Below are 22,514 nucleotides of genomic sequence, written 5' to 3' on the forward strand. Positions count from 1 at the left end.
CGATTCATTGACCTGGGCAGTTGAACCGTTGACCCGTTCAATGGTTTTTGGTCATTTTTTATTTTTCTTTAATTTTTGTTGTTAGAACAGGCCATTCGTTCGAACTGAACAGTTGAACCGTTGACCCGAAAACTGGTGGCTAGAACAGTTCCGTCTTCAGGTCGTATGAGTTACACACTCGAATGACATAACACATATGGTATTGCTTAATGGACCTTAGACACTCAATTTTTTGCCTTTAATTTTTTTTTGTTAGAACGAGTTGTCCATTTTTTTTTAATTGGGTACTGTCCAGGCAACCAGTTTCGTTTTACCTTAATCCCGGTCCCTGGCCAAAAAATCGTTGAATCAGTCAACAACTCATTGACCCGAGTGGTTGAACTGTTAACCCGTTGACCCATTCAATGGTTTTTGGCCGTTTTTTTATTTTTTAATTTTTGTTGTCAGAACAGGCCATTCGTTCGAACTGGATGGTCGAACCGTCAACTTGAAAATCGATGGCCAAAACGGTTCCATTTTCGGGTTGTATGAGTCACATGCTCGAATGTAATAACACGTATGGTACTACTTAATGGACCTCACACACTCAATTTTATGCCTATAATTTTTGTTGTCAGAATGGGTCGTTCGTTCAAACCGGACAATCGAACCGTTGACCCAAAAATCGGTGGCCATAATGGTTTCGTAATTTTTTGGTGTCAGAACGGGCCATCCGTTCGAACTAAACGGTCGAACCGTCAACTTGAAAACCGATGGCCAAAACGGTTCCATTTTCGGGTTGTATGAGTTGCACGCTCGAATGACATAACACATATGATACTACTTAATGGACCTCACACACTCAATTTTATGCCTATAATTTTTGTTGTCAGAATGGGTTGTTCGTTAAAACCGAACGGTCGAACTGTTGACCCGAAAATCGGTGGCCAGAATGGTTCCGTAATTTTTTGCTTATAATTTTTTGGTGTCAGAACGGGCTGTCCATTTGAACCGAATAGTTGACTCGTCAACCCAAAAACCAATGGCAAGAACGGTTTTGTTTTTTGGTCGTATGAGTCACACACTCGAATGATATAACATGTACGATACTATTTAATGAACCTCCCAAACTCAATTTTTTGCCTATAATTTTTGTTGTCAGAACGATCCGCCCGTTCAAACCGGATGATCGAATCGTTGACTCAAAAACCGGTGGCTAGAATGGTTCTGTGATTTTTTGCTTGTAATTTTTGTTATCAGAACGGGCCATCCGTTTGAATTGGATGATCGAACCATTGGTTGTTAGAATGTTATTAACAACATTTATCAATAATAGTAAGTAATTATACTATTTAATTAAATAATCATTAATGATAGTTTTAATAATATTATTTAGTTACTTTTAATAAAATAGTAAATATTAAATTTATGAATAGGATTTATTAACAATATTCATTAAATTCAATTAACAGTATTTATTAGTAATAGTAATTATAATATTTTATTAAATGATCAATAACAATACTTTTAATAACATTTTTAATATAACAATAATTACTAAATTTGTTAATAACAATATTTATAATTAATTTAAAATAAAATTAAAGTAAATATCTATTTATTAACAATATTTATAATAACAGTAATTATTAATTATAATCACTAATTATATATTTATTAAATTACTGTAATAATTAGCAATTATTGTTTTTATAGCATTAATTACTGTTATTTATAATAGTAATTAATAACTGTTAGAATAATAATAGTAATTTAAATAACAATAATTAATAACAGAAATTACAGTAATTAAAAACAGTAATAATAAGAGTAATTACTGGGGTGCTCTCACGTGGGAATGTCCTCCATTTTCTGCACGGAGAGAGCATCCCAATCCTTTTAATATATACTAGCGAGGGATGCCCGTGGTTAGCACGGGCGAGTAATACCAAGTAAATGGGACAGTGACTATAAGGAAGAATAACAAAAGTTGTGACAGTGGGATACAAATCCTGGTCTTTGCTGGAATGAACCAACATACAAATAAAAGAAATACAAATTTTAAACGTATAACAACAGACCCATCTTACAAAGTCATTAAGCAATTATTTCCCCGAAACACATGTTATTCATCTTGTGAACCAACCAATTCTTTGTGGAACAATGTCTTCAACAATTGAAACTATCCCCAAGGGAACACTTGTCAAATTAGTCCTCCCCAATCCCCATCAGAGGAAAGATGCAGCTTATAACAAAAACCATAATTGAGGAATCTGGTCTGCTACAAGTCCAAACTGCAATGGGTGTTTCAATGCTAACTGTTGCAAAGTGTGTCCGAGATTGCTTTCTCCTGATAATTAAAAATGAGTTCAGCAACAGATTAGGTCAAGGGAAATACATTCATAAGTCATAACATAAGGAAACCTAAAGTAAAATTTTGGGCCAGCACCATTCATTTGAACATTTTGTCAAGACATGTGACACATTATTTGTCTCTAGGATAAGAACCAAAACCAAAAACAGGAAATAAAATCTAGATATGAGAGAAATGCTTCTAAAACCTTTAAAAATTTCATTCATTTGAATAAGCTAATGTAGGGGAATATTTATTATACAAGTCTGAGTAATTATTTGAACATCAAAGCTCTAGCTCTATGGAAGCAGTGAATGTATATGGTGAGAAAAGAAATTAAATGAGTTAATGACTCAACAAACCACACAGAAAATTGAAGTAAGCCTATAATTTTTACCCTCCTATATTGGCCACATGTTTATCTCAGACACATTGGATTCTGACACTTAAACTTTGAGGGAGACTAATACTTATGATGCAGGATGGAAGGAGACAGTACTATAAAGGTGAATTTGGTGGATGAAGTGAAGTTAAGAATCTGAATTATGAAAATAAGAGATTCAAATATGAAATAGTTAAGAGATAAATGAGAAAAATTGCAACTTTAGATGCAAAATGGTAGAAAAGAGATAAATCACACTTTTGACCAGAAGTATCTTGAAAACAATTTATACTATTAATTCTTGTCTAAAAGCCCTACCAAAAAATCTTATATAAAATTTCAATTACAATGAATTTATTTATATGTTGAGTATGGCAAACTCATTGGTAACCCATAAGGATAGCAAAACAAGGACTTAGATCCTTAAAATAACTCTAATAACACTCTACTAATCCTACTACAACTTAAACAGACCAAAAATAATTACAAGGTTGACCCAGAAAATAGAGAAATTCATATCCCATCAGACTGATACATTAGCATATTACTTAACCAATTATGAGGCAACTGTATAAAAATTACAGAAAGCACCCATCAAAAAAACGAAAATGTAGGATTTGAAGCACTGTTTTCTAGTCTGACCTCTGGTTATGCCTGCTTGCCTCTTCCAAAATAGATTTGGAAGGACCGTGTCGAATGTCGTCAAATGGGAGGGAGGCATGATTGTCTCTCTTTGAACCTTACAAATTTTCACATGAGGTTTAATTTTTTTGTTATTTAATTATTAAAAATGATTTTCTATAGCATTACCAATTCTTGGATACTTTCGTTGTAATTGGAAATTAATTTTTCTTGGAAGCTTAATTGATGCATTCTGTTTGATCTTCAAAACATTTCATACATTTATCGATAATAAAAATAGAAAAGGGAATCTAAATTTTGAATGCCAAATGTTGGAGACATAAAGGATAGAAAAGGAAATAAACAAAAAGAGAAGACTGAATAAAAAATGAAGAGCAACCATTTAGTTACACTAGGGCCATTTATAACCATTATTTAGTTTTTTATGAATTGCCAGATTAAAAAAAATACATGGTTTTCAAAATCGGAACGGATTGGACGGTAGACCGGAAAAACCGGGAACCGGTCACCTGATCGGTTCCGTTTTCCCCCAAACCTGCTTTTCCCCTAAAACCGTTAATTTTGGTCAGCAAACCGTTGAACCGGCCAGTTAACCATTCGAATGGTTTTGACTGTTTTTCATTTTTTTATTTATTTTTATTTTTTTGTCAGAATGGGCCGTTCGGGTCAAACTGTTCGAACCGGTAACCGAACCCCTGACCAGTTCGATCACCGATTCGTTTTTAAAAACCACAAAAAGATACAAACAAAACAGTAAATATGATACATGGGGAAAACATATTGCAACTTGCAAGTATCTGCAGAAAATAATATTTTGAGTTCATTCTTACAAATACTTAATCCTTAATATTTAGATTAACTAAAGTCTTCTCTTTTCTTTAACATGCAGTGATTTTATTCCCTCATGAAAAAGCATTTACACTTTCCAATTTATGCATTCCAAATCATATACTATCATTCTGAATTGCTCGTGGACCAACAGTCAAGAGTGTATAGTTGTTGTAGCCTAATGCAACACATCATCATCAGAGCTCCTCTTGGACTCAAAAACACTATAGTTCCCTTCCTTCCAAATAATCCAGCTGATTACTAGGGTCAATGATCTATACCTCGTGTATTTCTTGTATTTAGAGCCTATTTGTTTTCCCTTTTGGTTTGAGATCCTCTTTCTTTTTTTTTTCTTTTACCTTTTTCCTCTTATTCATAAAATTTTTGTTGCAGATCAAATGAAAAGAATCAAGCATGCCACATCTAACAAACCAGAATGAATTATTTAATAAATAAAAAAAAGACCATAATAGAGAAGATCACAACGTTTACACAAAGACCAAGAATAATGGGAACTAACCAACAGTATCAAGGACTCTGAAAACCAAATAGAAAATGCATACCTGAGAAGAGGAAAGAAGAAATCAAATGCAAGGCCTAAGCATTATAAAGGTAGGAACTAAAAGAAGAATAATTAAATATATGCTAGCCTAGGGATTTTACGTCTAAGGGAACTAATTCAAAAAGCAAACACACAAAAGAAGAAAAATAACTGATAGAACAATAATGACAACATCCTTCTCTATGATGGTGGGAATCCAACTAAAAAATCATGAGAAATTACACTATTTTCAATAACAAGAGAACTAAAAATCCAATAAACAACATCATGATGCAAATGAGAGTTCAGAAAACCTTAATAACAAAATTAATATGCAGGAGTATATTATTAAAATTTGCTATTCATTTTTTTTTAAATATTAATTCACCATAAGCCAAGAAGCTGGGACCAACATTGGGTAGTTTCCCTTTTTATTCAACAAAATGAATGTGATTTGAATAAAATTGAGTCAAGATTACAAGACCCAGTGGTGAAACATGTATAGAATTTTGTTGAGTATGTGGAAACTATTGCAGTCTCAATTGAGTATTCCAAAAGTAGCATATCCTAACTCCTGTCAATTGAACCAACAAATGGGCATATACAAAAGATGATTCACTCACCTCTTAATTTGGCTACTTTAGACATTTTGTTAATTTGTGAACCTGAGAAAAGAAGAACAAAAATTATAAATATAAAAAAGTGTTCCATAAGCAAAAAGGATAAAAAAATAACTTTGATAAAGAAAAGATAAAATTGCTTGATCAAATATCAATAAGTGTTCCATAATGTGTGATAAGAATAAGAATTATCATATTTTTATTTCTAAATATTTAGTATTTTATACTTAATTTGTACTTAATTGGACTCATTATTCTTGTATTTCGATTTAGGGCACGAAAGAATGCGTCAGAAAGAAAAACAAGGCAAATCGGGTAATTTTTCACAGTTTCGGCGCCGTGTAGTAATCTTGGAATAATTCCCCCATCTGGACTTCGATTGAGATGATTCAAGATGCATTGGAAAGGTAAGGAGAAACTTTATAACTTTCATGTTTTGAGTTTTGATAGATTCAGACTGCATCACAGTCAAAATCAGGTCTGAAGTCTAAGCAAATTCGTAAAAAGCCCAATTCGCAGAAACCCAGTTCATAGAGAAGCCTTGCAGCAGCCCAATTCGTGAAGAAGCCTAATACGAAAACAAGAATAAGGAAACTGCAAAGAGTCCTATCAGATTTAATTTTCTGATGTAATTCTAGAAAGATAAAGGAGATTGAGATTACCAAATAAGAGATAGGATATGATTAGATCTAAAAGGAATTAGGACTTTCTATTTTTGAGAAAGAACTCCAAAAATGAATTGGAAACAACCCCTCCTCCTAAAGCTATATAAAGGGGGGGGGGGAGGACTAGCACCAAGGCATCAATCAATCAATCAATCTCTGGAGCAATCAAGGAGAAATCCTCCAAGAGAGCTTCGGCCTTCAAGAAGGCAGTCGGCAACACAGGAGGAGAAAGGAGGAACGCGGCGGCAAGGAGAAGAAGTTCATCGATCTCAACCTCAAGGAGCGACATCATGAGTTATTTCTTACACCTTGTTTGTTTAATTTTCTTTATCATGAACTAATCTATTTGTAGCTAGGGTTGTGGAAAGCCTAACCACGACCATGGATTGATTTTTATTTAATTCAGCCAAGCTGTTTTTATTTTCATATTGTCTATGAGTTATTATGCGTAGTGCAATTAGGAGCTTGACCACCTCCTATTGATTTGGTTTATATGAATGAATCGGAAGGGGAATTCATATAAAAGACTAAATAATTCATAGTGTGAATTGAATGGTATATAAAAATACATATACATGATTCATCTGATGACACAGGTTTTTCATAGAACTTAATGCACTTTCTATCTCGAGAACTCTAATCGAGGGATCGAAGGGTTACTTGATAGAAGTAGGTCTGATATATCCTGGGAGGGAATATCAGATAAATTAGGAAAGACTTTAGCTTATGAAAATAATAAATCATCTTGGTTAATTTAATAAATTGATGTTCATTGGGATTGTTAGGTGGACCAATAGTCCTAGCGCTTTCAATTAAATCGTTGCAAGTTCAGTCGTTGATTGCCTTTTTTTTTATTTCTGTTCTTTCTTTTTCTATCTTTAATTTTCAATAGTTCCTATTATTATAATTCGATTGTTCAAATAATTGAGGGAAGCTATAGTTCTAATACTTATTTTGTTAAATCCTCATGGGAACGATATCTTTATACTACTTGATAACTAGTGCACTTGCTAGGGTTATATAATTATAGCTATCAAGTTTTTGGCGCCGTTGCCGGGGATTTAATCCTAAAATAATATTAGAACTTGTTTACCTTGGTTAATTTGGATTTTACTCTTTATTTATTGTGTTCGAATTCTTGCCTTGTTCAGATTAGTTAGTGTATGACACGCACTAAAGGCAAAGAACTAGCAGAATTCGACCCTGAAATAGAGAGAACCCTTCGCAATCTGCAAAGAGCCAACAAAAGCAAAGAAAGAGAGACAATTGAAGAAGGTGAACCAGCAGAAGAAGAGATGGCAGAAGCAAATTGAGCTCTTTTGGACATGCTTGTCCAACAATGGATGAGGCTACTTTTAGCATTTGCAAGCCAACAATCCAAACAAATAATTTCGAGATCAAGTCTGCGATCATTCAAATGATCCAAACGAGTATTCAGTTTAGTGGGTTGTCGAGTGATGATCCTAATGCACATCTTGTTAACTTCCTAGAAATATGCGACACATTCAAAAATAATGAAGTTAGCGATGATGCTATTAGGCTTAGACTCTTTCCATTCTCATTACGTGATAGAGCTAAGGATTGGCTCAACTCACTCCCTGTAGGAAATATCACTACTTAGAATGACCTAGCTAAAAATATTTTGGCTAAGTATTTTCCTCCCTTTAAAAGAACAAAATTGATCAATGATATCACTACTTTTGTTCAACTAGAGAGGGAATCTTTGTATGAGGCATGGGAACGATTTAAAGAGATGCTTAGGAAGTGTCCTCACAATGGAATACCAGTTTGGCGTCAAATACAAACTTTTTATAATGGTATTACTCCATCTAATCGCTCCATTATTGATGCAGCTGTAGGAGGCACGATCATGAGGAAAACTCCAGAGGAAGCCTATGATCTAGTGGAAGAGATGGTATCAAATAGCTACCAATGGAATAATGACCGAGCTGATCGAAGGGGAGTGCATCATCTAGATTCTTTTTCAGCTTTATCTGCTTAGCTTGCTAGTTTGAATAAAAAATTAGACAATCTTAGTGTTGCAACAATAAATATGTCATATTGTAATCCATGTGATCTTTGTGGCCAATTAGGACATATAAATTCTGATTGTCAGGTAGGAAGTCCTTTTGCTTCACATGAAAGTGCTAATTTTGTTTCTCATGGTGGCAGGACAAATTTCAACCCTTATGCGAATACATACAACCTAGGGTGGAGGAGTCATCCGAATTTTTCATGGAATAACAACCAACAATAGCTGCCCCCGCAAAAAAAGAAGGGAAATTTGGAATACCTGATTTCTAAGTTCATTAATACTGCTGAAGCAAAGTTCCAAGATCACGAAAAGAGATTCTTAAATCAAGAGGCATCTATTAAGAACTTAGAAGTCCAAGTGGGGCAGATCGTGAGCATGTTGTCAGAGAGAAGAGTGGGACGATTGCCTAGCAATATAGAAAAGAATCCAAGGGAGCAAATGAATGCCATTGCCTTGAGAAGTGGAAAGACTGTTGGCGAGATTAATGATGATGATCAAAAAGTTGAGGTAGCCGATTCACAAATGGAGATCGAACGGAGTACACCTAAACTCAATTTAGATGCTATTAAGCTTCCTCTCCCCTACCCTAAAAGAGTTTTGAAAGCTAACTTGGATAAACAATTTGAAAAAATTTTAGAGGTGTTTAGGAAAATACATATTAACATCCCTCTTCTTGATGTATTGTCACAGATGCCAAAATATGCCAAATTTTTAAAAGAGGTGATGTCGAATAAAAGGAAATGGGAGAAATGCAAAATTGTGAAATTTAATGAAGAATGTTCAGCATTTCTTCAAAATAAATTGCCGCCAAAGCTCAAGGACCCAGGGAGTTTTTCTATTCCTTGCACCATAGGAGATACTGAGTTTGAGAAAACTTTATGCGATTTAGGTGCCAATATAAATCTAATGCCATATTCTATTTTTGAAAAACTTGGATTGCATGAACTAACACCTACTACTATTACCCTACAATTAGCTGATAGAACCATTAAATATCCTATGGGAATAGTAGAAGATGTTTTATTCAAAGTGAGCAATTTTATTATTCCTGCTGACTTCATTGTGTTGGATATGGAAGAAGATAGGACAATGCCTTTGATTTTAGGGAGACATTTTCTTGCTACTGGTAATGCTTTAATTGATGTGCAAAAAGGTCTACTTATTCTTAAAATCAATGGTGAAGAAGTGGTGTTTAATGTATTTAAAATCATGAAATATCCCAACACAATTGAACATGAAATATATGCAATCGATTGCATTGATGTTTGGGTAGCTGAAATTAACGCATCTAAATTAGATGATCCTTTAGAAAGCTGCATTCTTAATTCTTGTAAAAACATACATGTCCTGGATGAGGAAGTTAAGGAGGTATTGAATTATTTGGAGGCCAGTCAGGAAGGGTGCAAGGCAAGACAAGGAAAATTTTTACCATTGGATTGACCGACCTCTACCAAGCAATTGCGACATTCCATTGAAACACCTCCAACTCACACAAAACTCCTCCCATCTATTGTGTAGGCCCTTATCCCAGATTTAAACCCATCCATGATGGATGAGAGGGGAAAACATCGGAAGTTGCAACTACAAGACCTGGAAGTTTGTTTTTCTTTTTTTTTTCTCTTATTGTTTTTATAGTTAAGTTATTTCCACCTTTTCTTTTTACCTTACATCAGGGACAATGTATACCTTAAGTGTGGGGGAGGGAATTTGATAATTTTTGGGTTAACTCTAGCATGCTTCAATCATCACTTTTTGACATTTCTTTTTGAAATTTTTGCTCCCTAGAAATTTATTTTTGAATGATTTCAAACTATCATGAATTATGTGCTTAGGTTGAATAAACAAGACGGGATGCAAGCATGAATAATTGAATTTTTTTTGGCTACGATAGGTACCTCATTATTTTGAATGATCAATAGGCAAGATTCAATACAAATTTAACCCTTATGTGAGCTTTTGAGCCAATGAGCATTTTGCTCTAATTACTTTTCGCTTAAGTGATTGTCAAACACGGTTTGATTATTCTAGAACTTGCTTTGTTATACATGTTGAGACCACATTAATGAGTTCATGGATTATAATGAAAATGGTAGTGCTCCTGTGAAATTTGGAAAATGATAGTGCAAGTTGTTTTTATTTTCAAAAAAAAAAGTGACTAGTGTGAGATGGAGCATAAAATGTACTTGCACTAAAAGCGAAAGAAAAGGGTGAGATAGAGCATAAAATGCACTCACCCCTAGAACCCCAAACCCCATTTCACCTTTTGATTTTTAATACATTGAACTCATGCTTAGTGGTGGAGATGTGATACATAAGCAAGCTTATGGTAATAACATTCCTTGTTTTGACCTGAGAGTCTAATGATACCTGAGTGCATAGAGCGAAAACAATGAGAGGGTATTTGAATCTTGTTGCATTTTGATTGTTAAAACTATGAGTGCTTATTTTAGTCCTAAAAAGTTCATTTTGTGGAATGCTTGCCTTCCCTTGATTGTTGATTTGACTTGGGTTCAAGAGGAATGGTGATTTGAGATTGTTCTTTGATGAGTTAAAGAGGAGAAAGAAGTGGAAAATGGAAAGATTATTAAGTTTGGATTAAGGTATGCTTGAGGACAAGCATCATGTTAGGAGTTGAGTTTAAAAAACAGTAGGATAGTTTGTTCTTGCTTTATTTTTGCTCGAATTTTGTCTTGCCCGAGGACGGGCAAGGTTTAAGTATGGGGGGATTTGATAAGAATAAGAATTATCATATTTCTATCCCTAAATATTCAGTTTTTTATACTTAATTAGTACTTAATTGGACTCATTATTCTTGTATTTCGATTTAGGGCATGAAAGAATGCATCAGGAAGAAAAACAAGGCAAATCGGGTAATTTTTCATAGTTTTGGCGCCGTGTAGTAATATGGGCATAACTCCCCCATCCAGGCTCCGATTGAGATGATTCAAGATGAATTGGAAAGATAAGGAAAAACTCTACAACTTTCATGTTTTAAATTTTGATAGATTCAGACTACATCACAATCAAAATCGGGCCCGAAGTTTGAGCAAATTCGTAGGAAGCCCAATTCGCAGAAGCCCAGTTCACATAGAAGCCTTGCAGTAGCCCAATTTGTGAAGAAACCCAATACGAATACAAGAATAAGGAAACTGAAAAGAGTCCTATCAGATTTAATTTTCTGATGTGATTCTAGGAAGATAAAGGAGATTGAGATTACCAGATAAGAGATATGATAGGATTAGATCTAAAAGGAATTAGGACTTTCTATTTTTGAGAAAGAACTCCAAAAAGGAGTTGGAAACAACCCCTCCTTCTAAAGCTATATAAAGGGGGGGCGGACTAGCACCAAGACATCAATCAATCAATCAATCTCTGGAGCAATCAAGGAAAAATCCTCCAAGAGAGCTTCAGCCTTCAAGAAGGCAGTCGGCAATGCAGGAGGAGAAAAGGAGGAAGGCGACGGGAAGGAGAAGAAGTTCATCGATCTCAACCTCAAGGGGCGACATCATGAGTTCTTTCTTATACCTTGTTTGTTTAATTTCCTTTATCATGAACTAATCTATTTGTAGCTAGGGCTATGGAAAGCCTAACCATTACCATGGATTGATTTTTATTTAATTCAGCCAAGCTGTTTTTATTTTCATATTGTCTATGAGTTATTATGCGTAATGCAATTAGGAACACCCTTCAGCAGCTCCAAAATCAATCACCAACTTCCAGATCTGAACAGGGATTTGAAAGACCAAACGAAGGAAAGCGAAGAAAACGAAGAAAACACAAATATGAAGCACCAACCTTCAGTCGCTCAACTCCGAAGAAAAATGAAGAAAACACGGATTTGAAACACCAACCTTCAGTCGCCTCAACTCCAACAGCTCAACTTTTGGAACACTGGAAATGAAGGAAATGAGATCTGAAGAAAACGAAGTAGAAACAAGGATATAAAAAATAGAGAAGTAGAAAGAAAATGAAGGAACCCTAAAAGAAAAAAAAAAAGCAGGGATCTGAAAAAACAACGATCTGAAACACCAATTTCAGTTGCTCAACTCTAGAGAGGCAAAAAGAAAAATGAATAGAGAAGGAAAGAGGGGGAAAGGGATCTTCTACAACACCAAACGAAGAGAGAAGGAAAGAGTGAGAGAGAGGTAAACGAAGAGAGCAAGAGAGGGAGAGAGGAATGGGAAGAAAAGAATGACGGAACCCTAAAATTTCGGCAAAAATGAAAAGGGAGAGGCAAAAATGAATAAGGAGAGAGAGGAACCTAAAATTTCTTGGCAAACCCATATGCGTGACAATTTCATACGTGTGTGATAAAAGATTCCATTTACTGAAAAAATAGAATGCCATGAATACACTAAGATAAGATAGGGATTCTCTATGCTCTATTGCTCTCTACTCACCTTGGCACACCTCGTACCTTCAATTACTCCTTTGAATTCCCAGCCTCCCAAGCTCTGCCTCCTATACCTCAATTGACTTGAGCGTTAGAGACTCTGCCCTGGGGAAGAACTCCAAGGCCTCTAACTTGTTCTGTGATTGCAGGTGTACTATTTCTTTGATCTTTTAGTTGCTGAACCGTGTAGCAATGATTGGTGTGTATGTGGGAACAATAGACTAAAGCATCATGGCCTACAACACCAGGAACACTTGCACAAGATCAGCTTCAGTTAGAGCAAGGCCCGTTCGAACAGCCTTTACAACCTTACATCGGGAATATCTTCGTACTCCTATGCTTTATTTCATGGAGAGATATTCCCAATGAAAGGCTATGATGGCTGTTCGGATGGACTACTGAATTCGGTCTCCACCTGCACCTAGAGAGATTCCGACTGATCCTAGCATGCGTCTAGTTCATTGAGGTGTTTGCCACCACCACCTCCCCAATAAGCAATAACTTGAGCAATTCAACTGAATGATGCAAATGGTGCAAGACTTGGCAGCCTAGGTGCAATGTTTGAGGTAGTTGTCTGCCAACCAACCTGCCAATAGCCAATTTAATCATGACCACTCTACCTATTGCTGCCAAATCTGGAGTCGAGAGCAGTTAGGTAGTTTTCGAGGCCAAGAGCCGAGGGTCCTATCTACGAAGAGTGCAAAGACATTAGAGGTTCCATGAGTGTTCCTAGGGGCGAGGACTCCGACGATCAAGTTATTTGATGGCTGAAGGAAAGCCAAGATCACAACAAGAGAATAGAGTAGATAACTCAAATGTGTGTAAGTGTCTACCTTAGACTTTAGTGCCCTTTTATAGTCGGAGTTGCCTGGGAGAGAAGTAATGGGCACTTGGTAACTGTCCTATTAATCTTGGAAATGAATAGGGCTGTTACAAGGATGACAACTGAGCGTTACCCCCTCATAAGTGGTAAGTGCGGCTGAAAACGTAACACCTATAGTAAATGCCTATAGTAATGACTCACAGAAATTACGATAATGCCCTTAACCAAGGTTAAAGTGGCAAAAATACCCTTGAATGGTGCCACGTGTCATCATCTGGTGAAGTGACCGGTTATACCCACATCACTTGCCCTCCACTCTCAAGGTCGAGGCTGATGACAATGCTTAATTATATGTTTAGGGCTCGACCTTGACTGATAAGAGTAGAGAGAAGCTCAAAAATCCTTCAAGTCTCGGCGGTGCTGTTTGGGAGGAATGTGCATCCGATGTCAAGTGGCCGTGACTGGGATGGATATGTGCATCTGCTGTCAAACACCCATGACTAGGACGGGTGCGTGCATTTGCTGTCAGATGGTCGTAACCGGGACGGGCATGTGCATTTGTTGTCAGATGACCTTGACCGAGATGGATGGATGTGCCAATTCAGTGGAGCTTGTGCCGGTGATTATGGAAAAACCAGGACTGGGCTTCATGGAGTCGTTTTGTATTTTGAGGTCGATGCCACATGGTGGCCGTTAGCATGGACGATCGGAGTGGTGTAATGGTGACCGTTGGATGGAGCCGATCTAGGCTGTCCAATTTTCTTTAAAAAGGAGAGGAGAATACAAATACAGAGATATGTCCAATACACGTTGCAAGTGACTGTGAGGGCGGTGTGAATACGGTATTGTGAGGGCTAGCTGAATTTGATCTTGTTTACCACATAACCCGACCCATTGAATTTAAAAGCGTAAATAGCAACCCTTAGGCTATGTTTGGTTTGAGGGAAAAGGTAGGGAAAGGTAAGGAAACCTTTACAACAAGATTTGTAAAGGTTTCCCATCTTTCCCTTCCTTTCCCTACTTTTTCCTTCAAATCAAACATATAGTAAAAAAACAGGTACACCCCTTAATTTTCATTGTGTATTGGATTGAAGCATTTTAGGTTGGCTAGTATTCTTAATCTTGCTGTGTCAATCGGTTAATAAAAAGAAGTTTTATCTCTCTTCCTCCATAGCTCTCACTCCTTCCTCTTTCTTCACTTTCTCGTTTCTATTGGAACAATCAACACTGGAGAAAGAGAAGGCAGGCCAAAGTTGGAAAGGTGTGGGAACGGGTTTGTCCTGAAAAAAGCCGATCTCGGCCAATGCCTTCTTATAAACCTGGGCCTAGCCTTGCATTGGCCTAGACCAAGCTTACGGGCCTTTCAGGCCTAATGAAAACAATTAGTTATTTGAAAAATTTTCAATAAATGAATAATATTATATAATACATGAAGAAAACATTGCACAAGCCCAAATTAGGCTGGACTTGGCTGGTTTATGAGCCTGTTGCACAAAAAAATAAAGGAATAAGGCCACATTTGATTCTAAAAATGGTATAGCTTGACATATCTATCTTTTTATTAGGGCTGTTCACACTAGTGTAAAAACCGATCAAATCGATCCAAATTGATCCAACTCGGACCAATGTGGTTGGTTCTCAAGTAAGTCGGTCGGTTTTGGTTTAAAAATAAGCATAACCCGATTGAACGGTTCAGTTGAGGTTTATAAATATATAAACCGAATCGAACTAAGTACATGTTAATAATACATGTGACCTTAACTCAACCATTCCCATGTTTCAACTCCCATTTCCCGATTTGTAAGAGGTAATTAATTAACGACGGGTGTGAAGGCCTGACCCTTAGGCATAGCCCCTAGGCGTTGTATAAGTGAGAAGTGACTTGACTCCTAGTCTCTAGGCATAATTATTCTCTTTATTAAAAGTCAAAGCTATTAGTTGTTCTCTCTTATATCTCATATTTATTCTTGATGTACTTTTAAAATGATAATAATAATAATAATAATAATAATAATAATAATATATTGTTTTGAGAGAGAGATGTTACTAATTAAATAATAATTAATTATAAAGAAATAGTATTAGGTTTTATAGGGTTGTATAAGCTATACTCTCTACTCATTGTCTAAACTATTAACAAAAGAATAAAATATTTAATTATTTACACTAAAGAAGATGTTTGAAATGTGAACAAATCAATTTCCTTGGGTTGTGGGCCCAAATCAAATCAAGACTAAGGTAAAGAGTTACTAGGTTTGGTATAAATCGATCAAATCCACAAACCGAGACATATTTTAGTCGGTTTCGGTTGATGTAACAGTCAACCCAAGATGCTCAGTTCGATTGGAAAACTTTTATGCAACCGAACCAAACTGACCCATGTACAACCCTACCTTTTATAGATGAAGGCAAGGCCTTCATTACCATTCTTGAGTAATGTAGGACATGAAACAACACCCAGGAGAGGGAAATGGGTGGGTGGGGTTGGGTGTGGGTACCAATCCACCCATATCGACCCACTAACCCACGCCACCCATTTTTATTGGGTGTTAGTGGGTCACAACCCACCTTGACCCTAACCCACCCATATGACTCACTAACCCAATTCAAATATTAAGAAAATATAAATATTATACAAAACAGAACTATAAATATTAATTAAAATTCAAAAAATACAAAAAAAATTATAAACACAAAATTTGACATAAGTTTGCAAAGAAAAAAATAAAATATTGTAGAAAAAACACAAAAGGATAAAAATTGTAGAAAACAAGGAACATGAGAAAATTTTGAAATAAATATTTAAAAAAAAATAGAAATTTCATAAAATACATAATTTGAAAAATTCAAAATAAATATATATTTTAACTAAGAAATTGTAGAAAAACAAAAAAATGATAAAAAACTATGAATTGCATAAAACACATAAAATGATAAAAATTTTCAAAAATTCTATATTTCAACAAAAAATAATAAATTATAGAAAACAATACTGAAAATATAAAAAAGTAAAACATTATATATTTAATCTTAAATCAAAATATATAGAAAATGATAATATATATATACTATAACTAAGCTATGCCATCGTAGATTTGGCCCAATGCAATTGTTTCTAAAGTTACTGACGACAACAACAGGAAGAATAAGAAGAAGAGGGGAGGAGGAGGAAGGGAAGAACAAATTTTAAATTGAGATCTGGTAGTGGCGGCGGCAATGAGAAGAATAATAAAAAAGAGGGGAGGAGGAGGAAGAGGAGAAGGAAATCAGGACCGATGGTATCAATGGATATCGATGGCAACAAGATCAGTGAGTGGTACCAACCGTTGTAGTAATAGCTACCAAAAGTTTCTCAAATTTCTCTTCATCCACAAGGTTCTCTTTAATACTTGAGCCTCAACCTCAAACCCTAAATCTAAATGACGAGAGTTAACTTTGGTCCAATGGGTACCTTCAATCCAACCTCACCCTGATCCTTTTTCCTTGACCCAAATGAGTCACTTGACCCATAATGACCCTTTACTAAGATGGGTGGGTCAAATGGGTTAGGGTTAAAATTACCCCTACACCCAATAGTGAGATTTACCATTTAGTTTTGTCCCAAATCTCGCATTGCTCAAGAATGGCAATGAAGGCCTTGCCTTCATCTATAGAAGATCTTACCATTTAGACGTTTCAGCATAAGTACAAAAGAAACAAATTTAATGGCATAAGTTAATAAGAGACGAGAGAATAGGTGTTATTATCATTATTTATCACTCATTTTGTTTAATATGACAAATGTATAATAAGAGAGAAATGTTCTCAAAATTTTTCTAGAAATTTTTTATAATTTTTGTATTTTATATATTTTAAAATTTTTATTATTTAATTATAACATCATGGGTTGACCCATATGGGTTGGATGTTTAAACTAGTGATCCACCATCCCAATAGAAGAATGGTTTTGTTTCTATTCAATTTCAAATTTTATATTCCATTTTGATCATTAATAAAAATAAACTTTGTTTATTATGATGGATATATGATATTAGAGACATGTCTAAAATTGTACAATTTTTGGTATTTTATTTATTATAAAATATTACTATTCCAATATACATCATGGATTGATTAAACTATTTGACTTAGACAGTTGAACCACTGACCCACCTTCTTGAATTGGGAAACAATTTTGCTTCCTAGCTAGTCGATTTTAATTTTTGTTATTTCCATCATTAATAAATATTCTTCCTTTTCATCATTTTTATTTGTTGTTTAAATATGTAATATTAGAGCATTCTAATTTTTTTATAAATTTTTATCTGTTTTTTAATTTTTCATATTCAACCTTTCATTTTGTATTTTTATTTAATTATTATAGCACGGATTGACTCATCACCGTTTGTGATCTGACTCGTGTATTTTTATCATACTTATTTTTCTTTAATATAACCAATATATAACATTAAGAATGTGCTAAAATTTTACAAATTTTCTTTATTTTTTACATTTTGTATTTTATTTTTTTTAAGTTTTATTGTTTAATTTTGGCATCATGGATTGGCCTATTTGACCCAAAATTGTTGAACTTCTTACACCCACCTAGACAAAAAAAAACAATTTTGTTTCTAGGTTCATTTTAAAATGTAAGTTTCTGTACTATTAAAATTACTATTTGTAAATTTAATTTTTAGAATTTAGTGATAAGAAACAAAAATGCCTTAAATATAGGATTCGATGAGGGAGAATGAGAGTTAATATCTTGAATGTGGAAAGTAAAGAGAGGGAATTAAAATGAACTAAAAATATAATCAAAATATATTTTATGTCCTTACAATAAAGAGGGACTATTTAAAAAATAGGGGTATTTTAGTCAATTTAAAAAATCTAAGACCCAATAGGTATATAGTAGTATAGATATAGATATAGACGGATTGAGTTAGATATGGTAGATCCAGTTTTGATTCATTTATATTTTTACTCTAATTGAATGTTGTTGATCTGCGGAAAAGTCGTATAATGATGGCTCCCGACAGGAGAATTAGATAGGTGGTAAGCTTTTTTCCCCAAAAATATTAGAAAATTCAGATTCAAACCAAGGGTGATTATTTTTAGTTCAGCCTGGAATGGCCCACAAATTTCTTGGCTTGCACCTAGGTTTTGTACCCAGGCCCAGGTACAGAGAATACTGAAGCTGGGTTAGGTCAAAGTTGAGGTCAACCTAAGCCCAGCCCAGGACAAAGGGTAGCTTAGCATTGACTGGTGTTGATCATTTTAAGCCTGGCCCGACCTGAAAATTGTGGGCGGGCCCGGGCCAGCAAATTTCAGGGCTGGGTTTAGTGTTGACAACCTTAATCAGGACGCAAACAAAGGCTCCATTAATCTGACCTAAAGTTGATTCAGCATGGTTGGGCAGGTTTGTCACTTTTAACCCAACATCCTAAGCTCTCCGGATTCAAATTGTACCCTAATTAGGAATGCAAACGGATTGGATCAGATTCAAATTAGGGTATATTCGAAATCGATTTGACACTGTTTACGTCGGATCTGATATGAAATGAAGATCTGACAGGATTTAATTGGATTCGATTTGAATTCAAATACTATCAGTAAATTGGATTTTCGAATCTGATCCAATTCGATTTATTTTCTTTAAAAATTAATAAATTATTAAAAAATAAAATATATTAATATAAATAAAGGAAAAAAGATACAATATTTTTTAATTATTTTCATCATATATATATACATATTTTTTTATAAAAAATAAATAATATAACAAATTTATAAAAAAATATATATGATATATAACAAATACCCGATCCAATGATCCAAACAGGAGTGATCCAAATTCAACAAAATAGAATCAGATCTCGGATCGGATCATGATCCGATCTATTTGCACCCCTAACCCTTTAACACAAAAAATCAAGGGATTCAACTCGTTGTCTTTTAATCAACAGGGACCTCCTCCCTTCACAAAGAGGTCAGTGTCTTAGACGTTAGTAAGTAATAACCGCCATAAAAAAGCAGCCATTAGTTGTCATTGTCCAAATATGGATTGGATTCCAACATTTTAGGTAGATCAGTATTATTGTCGTGTTAATCTCGGTTAATTAAATTGTTAACAAAATTCCAGCATATCATTATGCAAAAATTTAAAACAAAAATGAAAAGAAAAATGTGTGTATGAGGTTGATTGGCTCTGCCTCTCACTCTCGTTTGCATACTAACGCCATCAAGTCATCAACACTCATTAGCCTTGACATAGCCAATTTCATCCCCCAATCATGTTCAAACACATGGCACACCCATTGGTGTCATAGTCATTGCAACTGGTTCAGGGGAGCCGGTTTAGGCCTCCTCCACACCCTAATCTGATCAAACCCCCGATACACCCACTGTAGGGGCGTATCAGAGGGATCCTGAAACGATACGTATAGGCCGATATGAGCCAATACGTGTCGATACTTTGAACCTTGATTGATTGTTTTGATGAACATAAAAGTTAATAAAATCTATTTTATTTCATTAAATAACACAAAAGGTAAGATGACTTAATGGCTTAAAGTAGTGTTAAGAGATTTGGTGCTATCATTAATTGATCTGGGTTCAAACCACACTATTAGCATTAAGGAACATTTTGTAGTAGAAAACATTTGGTCAAGGGGTTTAACAGGTGGGACGGGTCGGGACGGGTTTAACGGGTTTAGGACGAGACGGGTTTGGAATTAGGGATACATAGGCAGGTTTGGGAATGGGTAGGGAAATTTGCACGGGTACCCTACCCGTTGCCATAATGGCAGGCATTACGGCCTTGACCAAGCCTCCCGGTGCATTTATGATATGCGGAACTATTACAGAGAGCTTATCACGTTGCTTTGGGAGAGACATCAACTATAACTATGGATCCTTGACCATAGGTAGCCTTCTTACTCACTACATCACTCCTACTTGCCCTTACTATTCTCTAACATTGGCATCTCGGCTTTCTAAGACCTCGATTAACTTAACCGTCTAAGTCCTTGCCCTTAGGACCACACCTCGTTGTAGAATTTGACAGCATCAATTGGTTCTATTTATGGGAACGAAAATTTAACTATCAATTTGGTAGCATCAGAGGTGTGGATTGAATGATTTGATTCAGATCAAGATATTGGCTTATGACTTCTTAATAAATAAGAAGGCTTAAAATGAAAATTTGCTTGTTTAATGGTTAAATAGAGGAGTTTGGTCGTGAAATTTAACGTATTGGGGTTTTTTGGGTTTCTAAACATAGTGGTGAGGTTTAATTGGTCAAATAAGGATAGAATAATGAAGATACATGGCTGATAAACTCATCAATGAGATTTGCTGAAATAAAATCTTTGTTTGATGGAGGGTTATAAATGAGGGAATTTGTAGATGAAATTCGGTGGGTAATCATTTTTAAATGTCTTGAATTTGATGGAAAAGTTTGATAACTGATTAGAGGCATGGATTGAAAGATTTAGTTTAGATCAAGATTTTGGATTATGATTCGTCAGTTAATGAGAAGACCCAAAGTGAAATCTTGTTTGTTTTGGAGTATATTGGATGAATTTAATAGAATAAGAGAGCGATAATTTGATTAAATGGCCGATGATCTATTTGGTTCTTTCTTACTATTTAAATAGGATACAAGAGATAAGATTTACAAACTTGATTCTTATCTAATCTAGGATAGGATTAGATTGATTCTTATCTATGATAAGACTTATCTTATTAGGATAAGATTTATCTTACAAAGATAAGTAATACAACATTAGAGAGCTTAGGACTCTTGAGTTGGATATGTGCATGGCTCATTCACGTTTGTTGTGCATTATCGCTTACACCCCCCTCAAGCGTAAACGTAGGAGAGATGATGAGCTTGGTGCAAAGTAGTTCAAATTGAGGTTGACCAAGAGGCTTCGTGAGAATGTCTTCTAGTTGGTCATTCGAGAGAATGAATCGTACATTAATGGGCTTGGCTGCTACTTTCTTGCAAATAAAATGAATGCCTAACTCGATGTGCTTAGAATGAGAGTGAAGTATAGGATTAGTAGCAAGGAATTTTGCTCCCATATTGTCACACCATAGCAGAGGAGGCACAGAGAGGGAGAGGTACCTAACTCTTGAAGAAGCATACAAAGCCAAAGAACTTCAACAGCTGTAGAAGCCAAACTTCAATATTCAGATCTAGTGCTAGGCTGAGCCATAGTCGGCTGCTTTTTGGAACTCCAAGAAATTAGATTTGGTCTAAAGGACACACAATAGCCACTTTGAAAGCGACGATCCATGAGACAACTCCCCCAATCAGCATCAGAATAGGCAACAAGAGAGGATGCACGACTTGGTCAAAGAAGTAGACCATAATTAATTGTACCCTTTAGGTATCAGAGTATTCTCTTGGCAGCAACCCAGTGGACAGTAGTGGGAGTTTGCATGAACTAACAAACTTTGTTGACTACAAAGGAGATTTCCATGCAAGTAATAGTCACGTATTGGAGAGCACCCACAATACTACAATAGAGGGTGGGGTCGGTGAGAGGTTCTCCTTTCGAATTCGTGAGCCGAGTGGAAGCAGACATAGGAATGGAGAGATGCTTTGCATCATGAAGCTGAGCGCGATGAAGAAGATCATCAATATACTTGTGTTGAGATAGGTGAAATCTATTCGATGATCTATGAAGTTCAATGCCAAGAAAGTAATGTGTGGGACCCAAATCTCGAAGAGAAAATTGAGAAGCAAGACGCTGACTCAGAGAGCCGATGGCTGTGGAAGAAGATCTGGTGATGATGATATCATTCACATAGACAAGAACCATAATAGTGCCAGAGGTAGAGCGAGAGATAAATAAGGAGACATCGGCTCTGGATTCGAGGAACCCTAAGGATAGAAGAGAATCATGCAGCCTTGTAAACCAGGCACGTGGGGCTTGCTTCAAGCCATATAATGATCGATGGAGATGACAAACATGATTCAGAATCTAGGGTCAACAAACCCAACAGGTTGCTTCATATATATTTCCTCTGAAATATTGCCATGTAAGAAGGCATTGCTCACATCCAACTACCAAACATCCCAATTGAATGAAACTGCAAGAGAAAATTGTGCGAATAGTAGCTTTTTTCACCACAAGACTGAAAGTTTCATCATAATCAAGGCCGGCTTCTTGAGAGTACCCTTTCGCAACAAGACAAGCTATGAAGCATTCAACTAAACCATCATGTTTACGCTTGATTTAAAAAACCCATTTGTTTCTGATAA

General features: G+C 35.5%; 1 non-coding gene across 1 annotated transcript; it reads right to left on the bottom strand.

Moving 5' to 3' along the window:
- Positions 1-7,685: 7,685 nt before the first annotated feature.
- On the bottom strand, positions 7,686-7,792 carry LOC148791659 (small nucleolar RNA R71). The gene has a single exon (XR_016076855.1). It is a non-coding gene; the product is annotated as a small nucleolar RNA R71 (small nucleolar RNA).
- Between the last annotated feature and the right edge of the window lie 14,722 nt (positions 7,793-22,514).

This window comes from Nelumbo nucifera, chromosome 5, assembly GCF_055504915.1.
Source record: "Nelumbo nucifera cultivar China Antique chromosome 5, China Antique-T2T, whole genome shotgun sequence".
Classification (NCBI taxonomy): domain Eukaryota; kingdom Viridiplantae; phylum Streptophyta; class Magnoliopsida; order Proteales; family Nelumbonaceae; genus Nelumbo; species Nelumbo nucifera.